Here is a 5,724-nt window from a genome sequence, read left to right on the forward strand (position 1 = left end):
AAAAAAAAAAAAAAAGTCTTAAAATTAGCAACTCCACATAGCCAACTTGATAACCTACTGGAATAAATTTATTACCTACTAAATAGTACTTAAATATAAGAATTATACAATGGGGGACAGTGTGTAATAACAGTTTTTAAAATTATTCTGTTTTTGATAATTTATTCCCAATTCTGAAATGGTTCTATTAAAGAAAGCCCAGACTTTTCAAATAAAAGTTGTTTCTTATTTATATGGTTGCTCAATATATAACTGTAGCTTTCACTGACAAATAGATGAGTTTGTTTTTTATTTTTGGGGTGTTTTTTTTTTTTTTTTTGAAACAGAGTTTTGCCCTGTCACCAGAGGCCTGGCTGTAGTGCAGTGACGCGATCTTGGCTCTCTGCAACCTCCACCTCCTGGGTTCAAGCAATTCTCCTGCCTCAGCCTCCCAAGTAGCTGGGACTATAGGTGTGCGCCACCATGCCCAGCTAATTTCTGTATTTTAGTAGAGACGGGGTTTCACCATGTTGGCCAGGATGGTCTCCATCTCTTGATCTCGTGATCTGCCCGCCTCGGCCTCCCAAAGTGCTGGGATTACAGGCATAAGCCACCACACCTGGCTGAGTTATTTTTACATATTATCTACAACATAGAAAAACAAATCAAAATACAGAACTCATATAATACTGACAACTATGAAAAAGTATCAGTTATTGAATTATAACCATTATCCCAATGCCAGGAAATAGCAAATGAAAAGTACCTAGAGCTTCATTCATTCATTATTTTCCCTCCATTTCTCCCTCCCTCCCTCCTCTTTTTCTCTCTTTCTTCCTGCCCTGCCCTGCCCTGCCTGCCCCTTTTTGGCTGGACTCTTGCTCTGTCCCCGGCTGCAGTGCAGTGGCACAATCTGTTCACTGCAACTCCACCCCCCAGGTTCAAGCCATTATCGTGCCACACCCTCCTGAGTAGCTGGGACTACAGGTGCGCACCACCATGCCCAGCTAATTTTTGTATTTTTACTAGAGACAGTATTTCACCATGTTGGCCAGGGTAGTCTCGAACTCTCGACCTCATGATCTGCCTATCTTGTCCTCCCAAAGTGTTGGGATTACAGGTATAAGCCACCACATCTGGCCTAATTCATTATTTTCAAAACAGTCGCTCATCCATTCAACACATAGTTATTTAGCATGCACTGAAGTTTGAGACACTGATTTGGACACTCAGTGTTATAAGCTTGCAAGTTGTAATTCTAAAGGGCTGAGAATTTTGAAAACAAACCCTTTCAGAACTCCAGCACTAAAATGAACATTGCCCTTCAGAGAGCTCACCTTGGGCAGTTATGGCTGTTCCAGCATCGTGAGGGTGATGCCTCCCCTGTGGCGGCCAGGTCAGGGGATGTGCAGGAATGTCGGCTAATTAATGTCAGCACCCCGTGTTTGTGCCTCGCTTTGTCATATATACCTTATTTATGTGACTTAACTTTAAACTTTTAGGTGTTTGGAATAACAAATTTACTTTTAAAGAATAATGGCCTCTATCTGACAGAATAAGGAAAGTAATAGAATACAATATTAGCTCTGAAGACTACTTACAAAAATTTGTTCCAGCGAAGGCTTTGGTAAGAGCAGCGCTATCCAAATCAGGGCAGTTCCTACCAAGACCACTCTGCTGGTGCTCCCTCTTGCCCGGTCCTAACACGCCGGGATGTTGGTTTAAACATTGGATCATCGTTGTTCGTGTGCCATTTCATATTACATGGTCTATGCGGTCATGTCACGGTGTATAACTTTACTGTACACACACACTTCCATGTCACTGTGGATTGTTTAGGTAGCTTTGCACCAAGACCAGAGTAAAGGCTCATTTGAGAACATCCACAGTTGATTTTGAGGATCCCCAAATTGCTGTCATCACTTAATCCCTTTTTCTGAATAAAAATTGCCAAGATCGTGAGTCAACCACCTGTTCTTATTTTGGAATCAGCGTTTCCTTTGTAAAGAAAGGCAGGAGACATGAGCACTCTGTTTCCAGGGGACTGCTGTGTGTGAAGATAAATAAGGAAGAACTGCGTTTTTTTTAATAGCAATTAAGTGCCATACCTGATCATCTCATGGCTACATGGCATTTGTAATAAATAAATGACAAAACTAAATGAAATTTAAAAGGTTTAATTAGCAAATTTTATTAAAATGTCATGAGCTATTTACTTATTCTACAAACATGCCAGAGGCGTGTGAACCAGAGCAACTCCATCTTAAAAAGGAGCCGGGGAAAATGAGGCTGAAACCGAATGGGCTGCATTCACAGATGGTTAAGCACTCTAAGTTACGGGATGGGGTAAAAGGTTGGCACAAAATACAAGTCATAAAGCTAAAACACTGATAAAACAGGTTGCAGTAGGAGCCGGCCAAAACCCCACCACAACCAAGATGGCAACAAAAGTGACTTCTGGTCGTCTTCACTGCTGCATTCCCACCAGGCCATGACAGTTTACAAATACCATGGCCACGGCACGAAGTTATCCTATGGTCTAAAAAGGGGAGGCATGAATAATTTACCCCGTGTTTAACATATAATCACGAAATAACCATTAAAATGGGCAACCAGCAGCTCTTGGGGCTGCTCAGTCTATGGATTAGCCATTCCTTTATTCCTTTACCTTCTTAATAAACTTGCTTTCACTCTGCACAGTAGACTCAACCTGACTTCATTCTTGCGTGAGATCCAAGAACCCCCTCTTGGGGTCTGGATGGGGACCCCTTTCCTGTAATATATTTCTCTGTCCTGTAACATATTTTTGGCAACCACGAAGGGACTATAGTGCAGAAATTCTGACCCAATGGCTACCTTTGGGTAAGTGTTGGAGTCCTGGAATATCTTTCTTGTGAACCACAGAAGGGCCAATACTGAGGAGACCCCCGACTCAAAGGCAATAGACTGCAGCACTGATTGGATGACTTTGCCTAAGTGGTGGGTACCTGGGTAAAGAATGGGATTGGGTTAGAGGCCCAACTTAGGGGAGTTAGAGTTTCTCCTAACACAGTGGGTTAGAGACCTTGATTAATAAAAGGAAAGGATGCTTGACTGACCTTGGTTTAGAAGCCCAACTTGGGAGGGTTAGAGTCCCTTCTAAGACTTAGGGGGTTAGAGGCCCTTCTCTATAAAGTCCCTCTCTGCTAAGGACAGGTTTGGCGCTGTGAGATGTTAACTGCCATTCTATTTGAGTTAATCTGTTTTGCACTCTTTGCTGATGGCTGTGGGTGACGAGTGAGGGACATGGGAGCTTTTTCCTCCCCTTCACGACAGCAGCCACAGCAGCCTGAACTTTTTAGTGTCGCAGCAATGGAGGCTCTTCCTCTTGCCTCCCTGAGCATCTCACCTTCCCCACCCTGCCACAGACAATGCTTTTCTCTCTCCTTTCCCTTTCTTTTCTGTTGCTCAGGGCAACCATCTTGCTCAGAGACCATGTGTTGAAACTCCAAGTCGGAGGTTGGATTAAAGATGATGAGGCTCACCTATCTGGGGACAAATTTAAGCCTTGCCAATTTGATATCGGGTGCTAAGCAGACTGACTAATGTTTGTGTTTTATCACTTGTATTTTGCTCTGGCCAGAAGGAAAAAAAAACAGTTTTCCTTTGTGATGCGGCTTGGCCCCAAGGGCCATGGTGCCACAAGCCGTATTCCTAAGGCTGCTCAGGGAAAGGGAACCCGGAAGCCTGGCATGCCGACAAAGGGTAAGAATTTCTTACCAGTCAGCTTTCTGGCTTCTCTCTCTCTGTGTGCAAATGGTTAAATGAGTGGAAAAAAATATCAGTGTTTATCTCCTCTGTAAAGTTTGGATTAATGCAAAAAGGAATTCTAAGGCTAGTTTTAAGCCGGTGCATTCTGTGCTACGAATTCATTTTTCTGTAGTGAGGGTTACTTCAGGATAAAACATGGGCTTAGAACACCTGTAAGCCCGCTTTTCAAGACAACCCAGCAAGCTGATCTGTAACAAACTTGGCCGCAGGTCCCTGTAACAAACAAGAAACTGCATGAAGTCTCCATGTTGTTTTATGTCCTTGGGAACTGAACTTAACCACCTGGCTGTACTTTCTCTTGGTCTCTGCCTTTCAGGGAACAGGAATTTTAGGGTTCATGTCATAGTCAGATCTAAAAATCATATTAAATAGTTAAAAGCCTTTGCAATCTCAAAATTAACTACTTTAGACTTCTTCTGGAAAAGAAAACAGAGACTTCCCTGTGCTGTAGCTCAGTAGCTAAGGTTTTTGCTGTTTCACAGTGGTGATCCAGGTCCAATTCCCCACCTAGAAAGTAAGTCGTTTCTGGTTTAATATCTGTGTGACCTTGTCTATTCTCTTCTCCATGGACTGTCTTAAATTTTCCTTTCTCTGAGCACCTTGGAGGTTACCTTTGAGTAAAGTTCACAAATAAAAAATATTGGCCACTTGGCATGGCTAAAGTGGGATAATAAGAAATCTGAAAGGATTTATTTTTTAAAGAGCACTATGGTTAAAAGTCAGCTTAATTAAAAGTGGATAAACAAGCTATAAATATATTTAAAAGGCCTTTATGTTTTTCTCTTCTTGGAACTTGTTTTTCTGAAAAATGTTTGCTTTTTTTCCTAAGTCGACTGAATTATTTGTCTCCATTTTGTGTGTGTGTGTGTGTGTGTGTGTGTGTGTGTGTGTGTGTCTTGCCACTCAATGCACATATGAGAGGCCCTAAGATAACTTGTGGTAGCCTGGGACTCCTTGAAAAAAAAAAACAGAGGAGGCGCCAGAGACTCTGTTTTGGGAAAAAACCTCTGTTTTTCTCATGAAACCCTAGGAAATAAAAACAGATAAACCTCTCCCAAAAGCAAAGGCTCTGTTCTGTTTTACATTGTGTTATCTGAGGGTTTTGGGTTTTGGGGGCATCAGAAATTACTTAGCATTGTAAGACAGCTTTGGTGTGTAATACCTAGGTAGGAAATAATACTTTACGGGATGGCTAATAGTAGTTACGGAGGGATACTTAACTCTGCACATTTGGATCAGAAAGGCATGCTCTTGGCCACCTGGAAGATAAGAAAACATCCCCACCTCCCACTGGGAGATGCGTCTTCCATGAGGGATGGGCCGATGACAAAATGGGCTGATTGGCTTTGGGCTGCCTTGCAATGAAATACAGGGTAGAATCATGGCACTGTCTTCTCCTGTGTTATTTCCCTCCTTTTGGGAATCCAGGAACCAGTGTAAAATGACACCCTTAATTTTGGGAGTCTGGCTTTGCCTTCAGCTGCTTATTGGCTATTTATTTGGCCCCAGGAACACATGCTTTCCTGGCCCGGTTCTTCCACGGGCTCCACCCTGAAACCAGTAATCCAACTAAAAATATTAAAAACTGTCAAATAAAAAAATCTTACAACTGCTGTAGTAATCTGTCTTCCTATGTAGCTATATATGTGTTGTGTGTACTGCTTATATAAAAGAGTTCTAATTAATTGGCTTAAACAAAAATAAGTGCTTAAATCAAATATTTTAAAAGCAACATAAAAATCATAATACCTTTTGGTTCATGTAATTTTAGTAATCTTTGGGAAATAAAAACAGCTTTAAAATTAATGGTAAGGGCTGGGCGCGGTGGCTCAAGCCTGTAATCCCAGCACTTTGGGTTGCCGAGGCGGGTGGATCATGAGGTCAAGAGATCGAGACCATCCTGGTCAACATGGTGAAACCCCGTCTCTACTAAAA

The sequence above is a fragment of the Cebus imitator genome, unplaced genomic scaffold (genome assembly GCF_001604975.1).
Source record: "Cebus imitator isolate Cc_AM_T3 unplaced genomic scaffold, Cebus_imitator-1.0 Scaffold11, whole genome shotgun sequence".
NCBI classification, from domain to species: domain Eukaryota; kingdom Metazoa; phylum Chordata; class Mammalia; order Primates; family Cebidae; genus Cebus; species Cebus imitator.